Source organism: Ambystoma mexicanum, chromosome 11, assembly GCF_040938575.1.
Source record: "Ambystoma mexicanum isolate Mex_15411 chromosome 11, UKY_AmexF1_1, whole genome shotgun sequence".
In the NCBI taxonomy this organism is placed as follows: Eukaryota; Metazoa; Chordata; class Amphibia; order Caudata; family Ambystomatidae; genus Ambystoma; species Ambystoma mexicanum.
In genome coordinates this window covers 1,265,304,121-1,265,322,564 of record NC_090934.1, presented here as the reverse complement: position 1 = coordinate 1,265,322,564, position 18,444 = coordinate 1,265,304,121, and the positions used below count along the sequence as shown (strand labels likewise).

Genomic DNA, 18,444 nt, shown 5'->3' with positions numbered 1-18,444 from the left:
CACCAACGCCTCGCGCTGCATTCCGGCATCTGAAAGACAAAGGCTTACCTACTCTTCGTGCGCTCCGGAGGTCTTCACACTGCATTCCGGCATCTGAAAGACAAAAGCTTACCAACTCTTCGCACGCTCCGGAGGCCTTCGGCGCTGCATCCCGCATCTGAAAGACAAAACAAGGTGCGTTTAAAGACATTGGGGAACTTTAATACTCACGTGCCATTACTCCTTTCCACATCTAACCCAGTGGGTATTCCGGCACCCTGCAGCCGCTCCGAACTTGTACCTGCAAAATAAAAAGACAGTTAGAGCGCATCGTGAAGCAGGCAACAAGCGCTTACTTACGTGCTTCCAGGCGCTTCTATTCATCACACGGGCTCCATCTTCAACTCACTTCAGCCCGTCATCCGCCATCGCCGGAACCCTGCAAAACAAGAAACATCATTACTAAAGACTTTAAAGACATTAGAATTACTCAAAACTTACCGTTCGTGCAGTAAACGACGGACTGCAGTCCTCTGAAGTCAAGAGGCCTGCTCCCCTTATCCAGTGGAGAAACTGATTACAGCACCCTGCCCCGAGGCAGATGGAGAGCACGGCGTTCACTTACCTAAGGTGAGAGCGTTAACCTTTGGGGTTCTACAGGAGAAGAGAAAGGGAAGAAGAGAGAGACATTCAATAACCCAGTTCCTTAATCCCATATTTTCTATCTGCAGACATCTTACCCTTCAAGTCAGACATACAGTGCACAGAGGTCCAGCCCAAAGAGCAAGCCGTGTGTTACACATCACCTTTGAAGTTACAGTATACGCCCAGTCAAGACCGGCGCCTCTACGGGAATCAGGTGAGCGTTACAGTTTTATAAAACATTCAAGAGTACCATCTCCCAGAAGCTACTTGATGCGTATCATGGCGCATACGAGAGCAATCGGCTGCCACCCAGCATGTCCGAATCGACGATAGTCCCGATCCTAAAACCGGGGAAGCCGCCCAGGCAATGTGCCTCCTATAGGCCAATCTCCCTGATCAATCAGGATGCTAAAATTCTGACGGCGGTGTTAGCCAACCGCCTGAAATGAGTTGTGCCCACCTTGATCCACTCGGACCAAACGGGTTACGTCCCGGGGAGGAACACGTCGTGGAATCTTCGCAGATTGCACCATGTACTAGAAGAGACAAATCAAAGACTAGGCGAGAGCGCAATAGTGTCCTTGGACGCTGTCAAAGCGTTTGACTCGGTTCGTTGGGAGTGGCTGGTGAGCGTACTCGCCCACTTTGCCTTTGGTGAGGGATTCTTCCGATGGATCAAACTGCTATACAGCGAACCTAGAGTGAGGGTGAAGACGGGGCGATTCATCTGAAGGGAGTGGAGAATACACAGGGGCACCAAACAGGGATGCCCACTGTCGCCATTATTATATATTCTGGCCCTAGAGCCGCTTGCGGCCTTCCTTAGAGCCGAATATGGGGATACCGGGATAAACATAAACGGGGTGCTCCACCAAATCTCGCTGTACGCGGACGATATGCTGTTATATGTAGAAAATCCGACCACCAATCTACCATGCCTACTAGAGGCGATCGGAGCATACACCAGACTATCGGGCATAGCAATTAACAAGGATAAATCCCTGGTATTCCCTCTGGCGGGGCTAAGGCAAGTTCCCCCGGGCAGCCTCCCGGACCTGGGCCTGACATGGGCACGAAACTCCTTTAAATATCTCGGAATAGAAATACACCACGACACTGCTGACACCCATAGGATAAACACACTGGCGGCACTGGAAAAAACACAGAAATCAATGGTCGTCTGGGGAACACTCCCACTGGGGATGATGGGGAGGGCGGCCCTCCTGAAAATGGTGGTGCTACCGCGCCTACTATATTACTTCACAAACATCCCACACGCCATCCCCAGAGCCTCCTTCAACAGATTAAATACGATAACACGGAATTTCCTCTGGGGAGGAGGGAGGAACAGAATTGCAATGGAGAGTCTCCAGAAAGGCTACGAAGACGGTGGCATTAGGCTACCGGATTTCGAAAAATACTACTTAGCAGGACAACTGCAGTTCGCAGTCAAGTGGCTAGGAGAGGATGAAACAATAGACACAATCGTCTTTCAGCCAGCACTGAAACGATACTATCTGTGAGAGATTCTGTGGCTTGACACACCCCAGCTCAGGACCCTGCCGAACATGCTTAAGATCGCAGTGGGGCTATGGAAAAGGGCATGGAAACTCCAGGGTACGAAGGACCCGTGCTCGACACAGATCCCTTTGGCGGGCCTCCTAGGGGGAACACGAACATGCTGGCGATGTACCGAGTGCACTGGGAGGCCAAAGGTGTAGCACAAATTGGAGACCTGAGGAGGGGAGAGAGGTGGGCAGACTTTCGAGAAATAGTAGATGACCACGAGATACACGAAGGCCAATTCATCCTTTATACGAAATATCAAAAAAAGATGGCCGAAATGGATAGACCCGGAGGAGGAGGAGATGATAGAGCTAGACGTATGGTACAACATCTCAGAGGGAACCCACACAACCTCCAGGTTATATGAACAATTGCTAAAAACAGCAGACCCGCAAGGATCAAATACGAGGCGACGTTGGGAGGAGGAACTCCAGAGGCCATTTAGTGATCAAGAATGGGCTAGGGTGCTAAGATACCCAAAAAAGGTCTCAAGGAATGCACGGTTCAGGCAGGCACAGCTATACATCACACACCGAGCATACCTCACCCCCAAGAGGATGCACAAGATGCGGACGGAGAACCAAAACAGGTGCCCACGCTGCCTGGCCGAGGACGCCGACGTGCTCCATATGTTCTGGACATGCCCAGTAATACAGACTTTCTGGGACAGAATCAGAATCAAGATAGCACCAGGCGGACTCCAACTACAAGCAGAGCATCCAGAGAGATACCTACTAGTCCTCTTTCCGAGAGGAAGCAGACACGAATCGCACCAAGCAAAAATGAAGGACCTAATATGCATCTTGGCTAAAAGAAGAATAGCAATTTCATGGAAGTCAAAGGAGGGCCCGAACATAGATGCATGGTGGTCAGATCTCCGAAAGTGGGCGCAGACAGAGACTGTGGTGTGGGTAAGAGCGGTGAAAAGAGGGGAAGGGGAAACAGTACACAAGTTGGCCGCATGGAACTCCTTGATGCAGGACTTATTCGACATGAGAGAAGAGGGAGATAAGGAGGACCGCTTGGGGATGGCAGAATAACGAGCAAGAATGAGGTTACCCGGCACGAGCGCCGTGGCGAGACACCTCTGTATAGAACTCAGCGGTAGACCCAACAAAGGTGATGGATATGAAGGGTACGGTCGCCTGAGATCCCCGAGGCTGCGGAAGTATGGCAGGCTCCGAGGAACATCCTAACGCGCCAGTGATGCTGTGTCATGCCAGATTGTATGTTTTGTGTTTTGTTTTTTGTTGTTTTGTTGTTTTTTAAAACCAATAAAGAAATAAAAAAAAAAAGGTTGTTTTCACTTACTCCTGATGTGTTAGTCGCATTTCACGGATCCATGTCTTCGGTCTGGTGGGCTTTTCGGCACTGGCATAGGGCTGCTTGGGGACAACATTATTCATCACTATCAGTATCCCCTTGATCACTGGCACAGATGTGACATTTGTCGCTGGTAACAGAAGACCGTTTAATGCGCCCAAATGGAGTTAATTTAGTGCCACAGTTACACCAACCAGATCCAGGATCTACAAAGCAAACCCAGAAAAGAGATATCAGTGTTGCCCATCACTCTCTCAGGTAACATTTGTCTGCGGGTACATATTGCCATTTCTTTCTACCAGGCTCCATAACTAAAACCACTTGATCTTTGCCTGATGCAATGACATCTGCTGGCACTGGTGGACCACTTGGCTTTTCCACCCACACCTTTGCACCCGGTACCATGCTGTCTGAAGAGAGAAAACCACGATCCCCACATGTAGTTAACACTGTAAGAGGCTCCCCTTTCTTAATCATGGACAACTTAATGGGAATGACTATCAATTGGGCCACTCGATCACCCTTGTGGATTGATAACAATTGATTCCTACTATTCATTAGGATGACTTTAATCTTGCCTTGGTAATCAGCATCATTACCCCTCCCGACACTTGAACTCCCTTCAATGCTAGGCCAGATCTAGGGGCAATCCATCCCATATGCTCTGGGGGAATCTGTACTCCAATCCCTGATTTCAATGACAACTATTCCTCTTGGATCTAATCTGATTTCTTCATTGGAATGTAAGTCTACCCCTGCTGACTCTGGAGTGGCCCGATAGGGAGCTAAAGAACGTGGTGTGATTTCCCAGTATAATAGTGTTTCTCTGACTGAATTGGGTTGAACATGCAAAGTAGGAGTCATTAATCGCATCAAAGGAGTTTCATGTTCATACACAGGCCTATTGTTTAACACTTGCACCGCATCAAACACACAATCACGCCTGCATGCCAAACTCCGTCTCCAGATTTGCACAACTGTACTTTCAGTAACCCATTCATTCGTTCAATTAGCCCTGCCGCAGCTGACTGGTAGGGAATGTGGTAAATCCATTCAATGCTCTTTTCCTGACAAAATTCTTGGATCAATTTGATTTTGAAATGTGACCCATTGTCACTTTGAATCTGCAAAGGCACTCCATAATGTAATATGATCTGATCTAACAACCTGATGGTGTTCAATTGGGTTGCACGTTTGCACGGCAAAACCATCAAATATCCCGAGTAGGTATCCACAATAGTGCATGCATACTGACAACCTCTGCTGATTGGCATAGGACCGATATAATCAATCTGCCAAATTTGACCTGGTAATTTTCCTCTTCTCAATGTGCCTCGAACAATTTGAGGTATCGGTCTATGTAATTGGTGTTGGCACACGGGACATTGCAAAATAATGGTTTTCACTACTTCTAAAGGAAGACTGATGCCTCGAGCTTGTGCCCACCTGATAGTAGCCTTTTCTCCAAGGTGCCCACATTTCCGATGGGCCCATTTGGCCAAACCCTGAGGAAGTCTTGGTGTTTTCATCTGCAACAGAATTAAACCAAAGTTCTAATGAATCTGTGGCACAATGCGCGTCCACATGATATACAGTGACTTCACTTTGTAACAGCATTTCTGCAATATCTTGCCACAGTTCCTTTCCCCACAACTCTTTTGAATGAATCTTCCATCCATTCTTTTGCCAAGTTGGCAACCACACTGCCAATCCATTAGCCACTGACCATGAATCTGTGTACACATAACATTTACCAGGGGTCTCTTCTTTCAACGCTTGGTAAACTGCGTAAAGTTCTGTGAACTGACTGCTCTTTCCTTTCCCTGTCGTTGTCAACATCTTTTTGGTTTTGGGATTGTACGGCACTGCTTTCCAGTACCGCTCAGTTCCCACGTATCAGGCTGAACCATCTGTGAAGCAAGCATGCTCTGTTTGTTCCACGGTCAAATAGCTGTAAGGTACTCCCCATTTCACGGGAGACTCGCGTTTTTCAGGCACTTCTGGTGGTATGTAATCTGAGGGCGGTATGTTGGCTACTTGCTCATGTAATTTTGCCACTCCACCCTTCCCTGATTTGGCTCTGTCTTTAATGTACCATTTCCACTTAATTATGCTGGCTTCCTGAGCATGTCCAATTCTATGTGTTTTAGGAGAGCTCAGTACCCATTGCATGATTGGTATTTCTGGCCTCATCAATACATCATGGCCCACCGTCATTTGCTCGGTATCAACAAGGGCACAATAACATGCCAGCAATTGCTTCTCAAACGGAGTATATGAGTTAACAGCATCGGGCAATTTACGACTCCAAAACCCCAATGGCACACGTTTCCTGTCTTGTTTCTGCCACACACTCCAGTTAGCATAATTGTCTTGTACAGACACATTCAATTCCACTTCGCCTTCCTTCAAGGGCCATAAATCAAGCACCTGCTGCACGGTTTCCTTTGCCATCTCAAAGGCTCTCTGCTGCTCTTCCCCCCACTGAAACTCATATTTCTTGCGTGTCACCTTGTAGAGGGGGGCCAATATCTGCCCTAAATGGGGAATGTTTTGTCTCCAAAACCCAAACAGCCCTATAAACTGCTGAGCTTGCTTTTTATTCGTTTGAGTGGTGAATTCAAGTATTTTCTGTCGAGCTTTTGGCACCATTTCTCGATGCCCATGATGCCACTGAATCCCTAGAAATATCACTGTTTCAGCTGGACCTTGAATTTTACTCGGATTAATCTCCCACCCTTCCTTTTTCAATCCTTCCATAAGGACATCTAACTGACTTTGCACGCTGTGCTCATCCTTGCCCTGAATCAGAATGTCAATAATGTAATGAGAGATTTGTATGTCAGGTTTACACGGTATCTTGTCAAAATGCTCTGCCACCAGCCGGTGACAGATAGTCAGACTGTGCATGTACCCCATGGGTAGTCTCGTGAAAGTGGACTGACGTCCACCCCACGAAAATGCAAACTGTTCTTGACACTCGTCAGCAAATGGCACGGAGAAAAATGGATTAGCTAAATCAATCACTGCATACCAAGTCCCCTCAAACTTTTGGACATTCTCAATCAAGGTAATGGCATCTGGGACCGCGGGCACTAAGGGAGGAGTGTGTTTATTCAACTCATGGTAATCCACCGTCATCCTCCATGACCCATCTCTCTTTTTAATAGGCCAGAGAGGATTGTTCCATGCGGTGGTAATAGGGCGTAACACACCCGCCTCCACATACTCTTTGATGGTGTCTGAAATTTCCTTGTGCCCCACCAGGAATGCGGTATTGCTTCATTGCTACCCGCTTAGTTGCCACAGGCACTTGCACTGAGGGCATCTTCAATTTACCTACAGTAATGGGTGTACAAATCAATGCACTCACCCCAAACTGGTACGTTTTACCACCAAGTCCCAAGGTTAGCCCTTCCAGAATGTCAAAGCCAATTATATATTCAGGTATCGGGACAATCAACACCTGGTATTTCTGCCTCTTTAAATTGCCTATTTTTATCTCCACTTGCGTTTGCACTGCGGGGGTCTCCTTTCCCCCTAAACCTGTAATTGTAAACTGTTTGCCTTTAAATCGTGTCAGATTACCGTGAATCAAAGAGGCCTCCGCCCCGGTGTCTATCAATGCTCGCAACCCTTGTGTATTTCCTGGCCCCAAAAAATCTTAACATCAATATGAGGCCGCCTATCCACTTTTATGCAGGCAGACGCTGCCGGAGCTTGGCCGTAGCGCTAGTCAAATTTCGAATGAGTGTGGTTTGACTCCACCTCTAGCATTGCACTCACCACCTTTCTCAAATCAGCGTATGTTGGCTGATAGGGAGAAGGTGTCCCCATAGACCCTTCTTGTTCTTCTGCAGGGGGAGCGAAAGGTGAGGTGCCCCACGGTGGCTTGATGACTATTTGTTTCTTAACGTGTTTATAGCGCTCTTTTGCTGCAAGTCCTCATTTTTTGTATAATTCATACATTACTCTGGTTTCAATGCCATCAATTTCTTCGTGTGGCACACCATCTTTTAACAAAGCCAAAAACATGTCTTTTCGGGACACTCGGGAGTCTCTGCTATCTTGCCTCCGGCCTTCAGTTCTTCTCTCGCTACGCCCTTCTCTCTCCCGTGGCTTGTTATCGCTCTTATCCCACTCTCCCAAATCTGCAAGTTGCCGAATGGCATCTGCTACCTCATCAGTAGCCTTGCCCGTCATATCTACGAGCAAAGTCATAATGATACTTTTGTATGCGGGTGGCGCAGTTCTAATCACCATGTTTCGAGTTGAAACTGAGAGCGGCACGGCTCCCATGTGATCAGGAGCATCTATGTGAATCGCCTCTTTCATAGCATGCTCTCTGACTTTTTGAATTGCTTCTCTCAATGTATACCACTTTGTTTCTTCACTAGGCCAGTCTGTGGTATTGGGGTATTTACGGTTACATGTTTGGGCTATCAGGTGCAACAAAGACACCTGCGTATCTTGACCATTTGCATCAGGGGGCGGTGCTGCTCTTAAGACCTCCTGTACATTGGTGTCAATTGACAGGGGTAAAAAACGGGGTGAATCAGTAGAATCTACCAACAACCCTGCAGCACCCCCATCTAGCAATCTCACCATCCATGTCAATAAAGCTTCCCCTGATTTTTGCCTCAAACGGGTAATAATTTCCCCAACCTCCTGTTGTGTGTAATCTTCAAAAGTGCTTAAATCCACCATACCACCACCAGGATTCTGCAGGTGTGGTCCGGATCGCTGCCTTCTAACAGGCTTCGGCGCCACTGTTTTCTGTTTCACCTCTGGTTGGGGGTCAGACTCTTCTGCAGAACTACTTTCTAGACTAGTTGAATCAAAAATATCACCATCCCATTTGTCCGGATCCCAGTCTATTCCTGCGGTTGCGATTACAGTTGCCACCTTTCTTTTGTTGACCCCTCCCCATCTTTTCCTGTACTTATAACAAGCTACTCTGACTGCTGCCCTCTCAGCCACCACCTGATATGTATCGGCCTCACCTTTAAACAGTTTCATTTGAATCTGCTGCGTTAACGCAGTCTGCCGTTCTGCAGCTAGCTCTTTCTCTAATCGGAAAACCTCATTTTTTATGTCCATTTTCATTTGATGTATTTTCCTATAAGCATGCAAAAGAACCCAACCTCGCTTGCCTAATGCCGCACATTCTTTACCACGTTCTACTGGAACTTGTTGCAAGCATGCAATTACATCAGCCGGATTGGCATCCCCCAATCCTTGATCCCAAGTCTCACTTAAACCGGCACCACATGCCCATGCCTGAGCCAACTTATCATATGGACTCTTAGTCCACCCTGGAATAACAACATCAGAACATTCACCGCCAGCGGGAACACTCTTTTTCATGAACAAACTATTCATTACTGCAAAATGGTACAAAACCTCTTTATATCTATATGTTTTTGTTCCACACTGCAATCACTTCCACAAGCACGCACACAGCAGCAAGGAAAAAAAATAATCTTAGCACAATTCAACACTCACTGCCAAATTACTTTTGCTTGCAAGATAACCGAAGCCTATCTACGTTCAAACAGATTCTTGAATATTTGGAACACTTCATCACAAATACCCTTCTCACAGCGCCAAAATGTATTGCTCTCCCCCGAAAAGTGCATGGAACAACCATAAATTACCAATGCAATTATAGACTAAATACTTCAACCCATAAACAGACTGACACAATAACTCTCAGCAACGCACTCTTTAGAAGATAATTAGCTCTTTACGGCTATGTATTCAAAGATTACAAGTACATAGAAATAACTCATAAAACTAATATGGACATAGATCACAGAAGAAGTAAAGAAGTCAAAAAGAAATACATCACCGTGAGCGTAATAGAATTCCTCATCTCATCCAGAAGCGGCTGGAAGACCTCGAACATTCTTGAAATTGTACTGGCGAACAGTAGCAAGCCATAACAACGTTATCTTTCCCATTGCAGTCCTAATTCGTATCGAAGAATCAGCTTCTACGCAAAACAATCCAAGGAAGCTTGCTCCAGGTTTTGCTGGTCCTTTTCGGTGTTTCCATCTGTTATGCTTGATTTATGCTTGATTCAAAATGGGGCGGGCCCGCAATGCGTTCTGGGAGCGCTCTGAGCCATGTTGGATATTTACTTCACACTGCAGTGAAAGGCTGCACACATTTTGCTGAAGTGGTAGATTCACAGTGTTAAGACAAACATGCTTTTCCAAAACCTGGTATGCGGTCAAGGCCATTTCTGCTGGGAAAGCTAACGTTGTTATGGCTTGCTACTGTTCTCTGTGGAGCGTGTTTTTAGAGCAGGGAGGCCCTGCGTTCCTCGAGGGGAGCTCTCGATTGACCCAGCTGGCAACCGACGGCTGTTCCTCAACTGCGCAGGTGCAATTTCCAGAATGTTCAAGAATTAACTCCCCATTGTGGAGTGTGTATATATGCGGAAACCCGGAGGGGGTCAGGTGAGACTTCAGCCAGAGAAGGACGCTCTGTCTGCCCTTCCTGTGAGCTGTGGCACTCTCGGCCTGGCTGTCCCCGGGGTCTTCCAGCCGCTTCTGGATGAGATGAGAAATTCTATTACGCTCACGGTGATGTATTTCTTTTTGACTTCTTTACTTCTTCTGTGATCTATGTCCATATTAGTTTTATGAGTTATTTCTATGTACTTGTAATCTTTGAATAAATAGCCGTAAAGAGCTGATTATCTTCTAAAGAGTGCATGGCTGTGAGTTATTGTGTCTGTCTGTTTATGGGTTGAAGAATTTGCTCTATAATTGCATTGGTGATTTATGGTTGTTCCGTGCACTTTTCGGGTGAGAGCAATACAAGAAATCAGTTCAATATGTCTGCGGATACAACAATCTTTTTGTGTATTATTTTATATATTTTAGTGTTTTTATATGTGTATATCGATTCAAATAATTGTACATCTTGCTGACCCTGTGTTACTGCTTAAGCAATGTGATGCAGATTTATATAGTTTGATTTTTGGGCGCCTACAGGCTAAGTGTGTAAAAGCAGGGTAGCTGTTTGTGGAACTTGTATGTTGGTCGAAGATGGTAAAACCAGCAACAGAAGGAGAATGAGGTGGCAACAGAATATTGGGCAAGAGCACAAGACAGAAAGAGGTCAGCAGCACGCAACAACTCAGCAGCAACAAGCATCCCTTCAGAAAAGGTGGCGATGCACTGAGGGCTCAGTCTGGGGTCTTTTCATAGGACCGGAGACTTGCATCCGTGATTCGCGTTGCCATGGGTGACTCCTAATGTTGCTTTCACTGTGCATGTGCATAAACAGGCTGCTGGTTGTGTGCGCATGCATGAAGAAACAAAGATGGCAGCCCCCATGAACCGGGACCGCTCTATCGGGAGATGCAGCGGGAGCCCCTGTGGCTGCCAGTCACAGAGACTGCAGGTGAGTTTCCAGGAAGGCGCAGCGTGAGCGATGAGGCCGCGTGTCACAGTTGGATGCATCAGGGGTTCTAGAATGTGCTTGAGCAATCCTGATAGCTTATTTACGCAGACATCTCTATGCAGTGTATTTCAGGTCAAACTGAGGTTTGACAATCGTTTGACTGCCACGCCTAAGCCAAGAGTGGCATAGTCAAGACTAGATTATGTATAAAATTGAATGCTATTGTTAACATAAAATAAGGGAATAGAGTGGTCCAACAAGTAAGTTAAAATTGAGAAATGCCTGGCAGTTTGAGGTCAAAACAGTTATTATTAAGGCTTTGTTTTTTTGTAGTTTTTTATTGCGTTATAGTTCTTGCAAACTTTTCACACAAATAAACTAAATTGTTTAGTAAAAAAAAAACAAAGAGAAAAAGAAACAGAACCACAACCATTGGTAAAAATACAGTAGTAAAATGACATCCGTATACACAGAAGATTACAATATTCAATTAATGAACATCAAATGTCATGAAAAGAAAAAGAAAGATGCATTTCATTAAAATTATACATTTCCTATTAACCCAAAATAACAGTATTCTCCATGTTAGCTCTTAATTACTAAATCTGATAGCTAATCAATGTTCGAATCTGTAGGTTTCACCTTGGCCAACCTTCTGATGATGTAAACAGATTTCAACCCAGGCATTTTTCGCCCTCATGTTTTGTTGTGTGTCATGAATATGCTAGGCATTGGCAGGACCATGCCATGTTTGTTAAAATGGGATGCCCTGGGTTTGGGTTTGGACAGACTGGGGATGCATGCTAAGACTGTTAAACTGGAAGTATTCTGGCATTCTGCAAACTGAGATTTTTCCATCCGGGAATATGCTTAGATTTTTCAATCTGGGATCACAGTGGGATATTCAAACTGGGAGTGTACAGGGATTGTGCAGACTTCATGTTGGAAAAACGCCAGATTATTTGAATTATTTAACCGTTAACTCAGGAGTGCAACGGAATTGTGATTTAGCACAGGGGGAGTGTGCCACAGAATGTGCAACTCAAAATTGGGAGTATGCTGGAATTGTGAAAACAGGATGAAAATTCTGGTATTAACAACAATGCATACTGGAATTGTGGATACTGGGATTCTGTTCACAACAGGATGAATGGAAATACGCTGGAATTCTGCAAACTTGCAATATTCCAGTAATGTAAAACTAGGAATATACTCGCATAGTTCACTTGGGTTATCAAAATGGAGTATTCCCAGGTTATACAACGTGGAGTTATATTTTGATGCTCAAAGGGAACGTATAGTGTGAATTCCAAACTGGAAATGTGGTGTGATTGCTAAAACTAGGAAAATACTGCCCTTGTTAAACTGGAAGCTTTCGATGGTTGTGAAACTGGGAGTTTAATGCGATTGTTAAACTGGAAATGTACAGGGATTGTCAAAATCGGAATATTTTGGGGTGGAATAAAGTGGGACAATATTAGGATCAATGTCGGACAATGAAAGCATTGGGATTTTTCAAAAAAGCAGCATACTGGTATTATAATGTGACTGTGAATACTGAAAACATTGAGTATGTCTAATTGGACTATTCTGCAGTTAGCAAACCCGGGAGACTCTCGGCCTGATTAATGGCATTTTTTGCACGGTGCAAAGTGACTTTTCACTGATGAAAAGAGACTTTGCACTGCCAACAAAGACCCTGATTAATGGAACAGTGCAAAGTGTCTTTTTGCAGTAAAAAAGTCACTTTGCGCTGCAAAAATACACTTTGGACTGCTCCATGAATCAGTTTATTTGTTGGCAGTGCAAAGTCACTTTTCACTGGTGAAAAGTCACTTTGCACTGTGCAAAGAGTTCTATGAATCAGGCCCTGTAAATCTAGGATACAATGGAATAGTGTGTGCTGGTAATACGCTGGTGTTGTTAAAAGATTGTTTATAGCACTGATTTATAAGGCAGGCATAGGTTGCTAGTTTTGCAGCAAGTGCAATAACCGCATTTACCCTGGTCCTAGAGCTGCTCCCTTGTACGTGTTTGCATGCGTGTTAATGCTGGTGCAATGGCCACAGTTGTGCAGGTTTTTGTTCCAGTGATAACATTGTTGCATATTTGCCAGGACTAAGATCAGCATTTTTTGGTCATATTGCTGAGGCTACAACCAGTAGTGCTGCTGCAATTGCCTAGTTTCTGCTGTACCGGTACTCCCATGCATATAAGACTTTTATGGGTGTAAGAGCCACTACACTGACACACTCTTTGCTGGTGTTTATCACCAGTGCTAACATCAGCGAATGTGTGATTAGTGTATTTGTGATCCCCCAGTGAAGATCCTACCTTTTGCGTCAATGTGAATTGATTTACATTTAGTCATTTCGCTATCACTACATCTAGTGCATATTTGGTTACTACCCCATCTCTGTGATGCATGGACACTCATCATTGTCCTTGCACAATTACAAATAATGAAAGCCTGCTATAAAGGCTATAAAGTGGTTCCAGAGAAAAAAGCTGCAAAGGGCCCACAGAGATCTGTCTGCTCTTCGCAATGAGGTGGGCTGAGCCTGGCAATAGAGATCACCTTATACAACCAGAGATCCAACAGTAGACACAGGGGTGTAGATTTGTTACCTATCCAGGCCCCCAAACTACCGTGGTGAGCACCAGCATACCTCTATTCTAAGACTTGCAGCAGCAGGTGAAACCTGCTGGGAGAGGACAGTTAAGACAGGGCAATAATACTTTACTAAGCATAATGAAAACCTTTTAATGATGTGCTGATGTGCCATAACAGAAATTGGAAGTAATCTACAAAGCAGACACAATGTAAACTAGCAACGATGTACCGCGTGGGTATAATGCAAACAATCGGTAATGTGCTAACTGGGCCTAATGGAAACTGTAGATGATCTGGAACATGGACATGATGGAATTTGATAATTGGGCATGATATAAAGTGGTAATAATGTGCTAAGGGGGGTATGATGGAAACCAGCATTGATTCACTGGACATTATGCAAACTGGTAAGCGATATGCTAGCTGGTTTCCAATACACATCCATGAAAAACGTAGAGAATCATCCATATTTATTCATCAAAATAGTTGCTGCCTTCTGGTGTCCTTACCTCTTGTATTTGATGGTTGGTTTAAGGTCAGCAGAACCAGCATGATGGATCCTCGCCAGCAGTCAGGCAGTTAGCCCCATTTGGCTCCCTTACTGTTGTGGGGTGCATCAACAGTGAGGTCACCTAGGGATTAAATAACAACATTAAAATAAAGAGATGGGTGCGACCACTAACAGGTACATGCAAAGATATGATTCATCTGCTATGGTATTTATGAAATGTGAACTGGAGCCACCTATTAACATATGCCAGAAATATTTGGGTGACTAGATGAAAACCTCCCATTAGTTCATCTTTTTATATAGGGCAGATGTTACTATTTCACAACTGAATGGTAGTCCTTTTCTTGAACTAGGTCAGATAAAAGGCAGCGTGTCCAACCAAAATTGCATGACCTTCAGATCGCACGCAGAACTCTGGAGTAGATGCGTTTGGTCACTGAGATATCTCGCACATCAAAGACTAACAGGCCGATTCAAGGAATTAATGTGCGCTGAAAATTCCCGCGCAAGCGTGCGAAACCGTGCGAATCGCAGTGCAAGTGCGAAAATCGCAGCGAAACCCGCACACATCGATTCATGGAAGTCCGTGCGCGAGTAAAATCTAGGATGTGCGCTGAAAATTTGCGTGGCGCACGCCGGCGCACAGGTCATCTAACGGCGTGCGCTACGGCCACAGTGAAAGCGCACATAGCGCGGCGCACATAACAAAAGTAGGCGTAACACGGGGCGTGACACGTGGAATGGGGAACAATGCGTGAAAATGTGGGCATCACGGGGGAAGTACAGGAGGCAAGTGCGCGGAACGCCCACACGCTCGCCTACAACACGTATTCATGGAATCGAATAAGGTAAAACAGCGCGTGGGCAAAGACGCGCACAGGCCTAAACACGTCCGCCACACGAAGGCAGGCGGTAGCGTCCCTGCACATGAAAAAAATGTGCACTAACAAAAAGCACGTATATACAGCTCTGATGAATGCCCCATACTGTGGCCCTCTAGGACAAATGACATGCAAATGGGTACGCGACAAACACGGACACCCGCTGTGTCGAAAATAGCGTGTGCGTGTATTTCGGGGGGTGCACGGGAAGTTTCACACGCGATAGGCCTTGGGCGAGCGGGGTACGTGTACATCTGGGGTTCGCGGGAAGTTTCACACGCCATAGGCCTTGGGCGAGCGGGGTACGTGTAAATCTGGGGTTCGCGTGAAGTTTCACACGCGATAGGCCCTGTGCGAGTGGGGTGCATGTATTTCTGGGGTTCACATGAAGTTTCACACGCGATTGGCCTTGGGCGAGCGGGGTACGTGTAAATCTGGGGTTCGCAGGAAGTTTCACACGCGATAGGCCCTGTGCAAGTGGGGTGCGTGTATTTCTGGGGTTCGCGTGAATTTTCACACGCGATTGGCCTGGGTACATGTAAATCTTGGGTTCGCAGGAAGTGTCACACGCGATTTCAGCAGGGTACGTGTATTTCGGGGGTGCCGTGGAGTCCTACACGTCAATTAGCAGTGTGGCTCCTCCCAGGTGTTGGCTCTACACCCTCCATGGCCCCTGCTGGAAGCCCACACAGGGGACTACCCTGCACCCCTGGTCATGTCCCGCAGGCAGCCCATCCACCATGGGCATGCCCCCCAGGCAAGCCACATGTCAGCTTGCACTACTGATCCCCAACGCATGACCCCTTCCACCCCCACCCCCCAGCACTGAGGGGCACCTGCCAGCAGGCCCCCACTCATGTCCCCCAGCACCCCCACCCCCCAGCAGTGCAGGGCACCTGCCAGCATGCCCCCACTCATGTCCCCCAGCACCCCCACGCCCCAGCAGTGCAGGGCACCTGCCAGCAGGGCCCCACTCATGTCCCCCAGCACCCCCACCCCCCAGCAGTACAGGGCACCTGCCAGCAGGCCCCCACTCATGTCCCCCAGCACACCCACCCCCCAGCAGTGCAGGGCACCTGCCAGCAGGCCCCCACTCATGTTCCATTCATGTCCCCTTGCACCCCCACCCCCCAGCACTGAGTGGCACCTGCCAGCAGGCCCCCACTCATGTCCCCCAGCACCCCCACCCCCCAGCACTGAGGGGCACCTGCCAGCAGGCCCCACTCTTGTCCCCCAGCACCCCCACCCCCCAGCAGTGCAGGGCACCTGCCAGCAGGCCCCCACTCATGTCCCCTAGCACCCCCACCCCCCAGCAGTGCAGGGCACCTGCCAGCATGCCCCCACTCATGTCCCCTTGCACCCCCACCCCCCAGCAGTGCAGGGCACCTGCCAGCAGGCCCCCACTCATGTCCCCCAGCACCCCCACCCCCCAGCACTGAGGGGCACCTGCCAGCAGGCCTCCACTCATGTCCCCCAGCACCCCCACCCCCCAGCACTGAGTGGCACCTGCCAGCAGGCCCCCACTCATGTCCCCCAGCACCCTCACCCCCCAGCAGTGCAGGGCACCTGCCAGCAGGCCCCCACTCATGTCCCCTTGCACTCCCACCCCCCAGCAGTGCAGGGCACCTGCCAGCAGCCCCCCACTCATGTCCCCCAGCACCCCCACCCCCAGCAGTGCAGGGCACCTGCCAGCAGGCCCCCACTCATGTCCCCTTGTACCCCAACCCCCAGCAGTGCAGGGCACCCGCCAGCACGCCCCCACTCATGTCCCCCAGCACCCCCACCCCCCAGCACTGAGGGGCCCCTCCAGCAGGCCCCACTCTTGTCCCCCAGCACCCCCACCCCCCAGCAGTGCAGGGCACCTGCCAGCAGGCCCCCACTCATGTCCCCTAGCACCCCCACCCCCCAGCAGTGCAGGGCACCTGCCAGCATGCCCCCACTCATGTCCCACTCATGTCCCCTTGCACCCCCACCCCCCAGCAGTGCAGGGCACCTGCCAGCAGGCCCCCACTCATGTCCCCCAGCACCCCCACCCCCCAGCACTGAGGGGCACCTGCCAGCAGGCCCCCACTCATGTCCCCAAGCACCCCCACCCCCCAGCACTGAGTGGCACCTGCCAGCAGGCCCCCACTCATGTCCCCCAGCACCCTCACCCCCCAGCAGTGCAGGGCACCTGCCAGCAGGCCCCCACTCATGTCCCCTTGCACTCCCACCCCCCAGCAGTGCAGGGCACCTGCCAGCAGCCCCCCACTCATGTCCCCCAGCACCCCCACCCCCAGCAGTGCAGGGCACCTGCCAGCAGGCCCCCACTCATGTCCCCTTGCACCCCCACCCCCAGCAGTGCAGGGCACCTGCCAGCAGGCCCCCACTCATGTCCCCCAGCACCCCCACCCTCAGCACTGAGGGGCACCTGCCAGCAGGCCCCCTCATGTCCCCCAGCACCCCCACCCCCCAGCAGTGTAGGGCACCTGCCAGCAGGCCCCCACTCATGTCCCCCAGCACCCCCACACCCCAGCACTGAGGGGCACCTGCCAGCAGGCCCCCACTCATGTCCCCCAGCACCCCCACCCCCCAGCAGTACAGGGCACCAGCCAACAGGCCCCCACTCATGTCCCACTCATGTCCCCTTGCACCCCCACACCCCAACAGTGCAGGGCACCTGTCAGCAGGCCCCCACTCATGTCCCACTCATGTCCCCCAGCACCCCCACCCCCCAGCAGTGCAGGGCACCTGCCAGCAGGCCCCCACTCATGTCCCCTTGCACCCCCACCCCCCAGCAGTGCAGGGCACCTGCCAGCAGGCCCCCACCCATGTCCCCCAGCACCCCCACCCCCCAGCACTGAGGGGCACCTACCAGCAGGCCCCCACTCATGTCCCCAGCACCCCCACCCCCCCAACAGTGCAGGGCACCTGCCAGCAGGCCCCCACTCATGTCCCACTCATGTCCCCTTGCACCCCCACCCCCCAGCAGTGCAGGGCACCTGCCAGCAGGCCCCCACCCATGTCCCCCAGCACCCCCACCACTGAGGGGCACCTGCCATCAGGCCCCCACTCATGTCCCCCAGCACCCCCACCCCCCAGCACTGAGGGGCACCTGCCAGCAGGCCCCCACTCATGTCCCCCAGCACCCCCACCCCCCCAGCAGTGCAGTGCACCTGCCAGCAGGCCCCCACACATGTCCCCCAGCACCCCTACACCCCAGCAGTGCAGGGCACCTGCCAGCAGGCCCCCACTCATGTCCCACTCATGTCCCCTTGCACCCCCACACCCCAGCAGTGCAGGGCACCTGCCAGCAGGCCCCCACTCATGTCCCCCAGCACCCCCACCCCCCAGCACTGAGGGGCACCTGCCAGCAGGCCCCCACTCATGTCCCCCAGGGCCCACACCCCCCAGCACTGAGGGGCACCTGCCAGCAGACCCCCACTCATGTCCCCCAGCACCCCCACCCCTCCAGCACTGAGGGGCACCTGCCAGCAGGCCCCCACTCATGTCCCCCAGCACCCAGCACT

General features: G+C 49.6%; 1 protein-coding gene across 3 annotated transcripts in view; it reads left to right on the top strand.

Annotated features, from left to right (window-relative positions):
- Window positions 1-18,444, top strand: part of LOC138504311 (dual oxidase maturation factor 1-like) — a 375,710-nt gene that overhangs the window by 123,751 nt on the left and 233,515 nt on the right. The gene's annotated exons all lie outside the window — the stretch shown is intronic.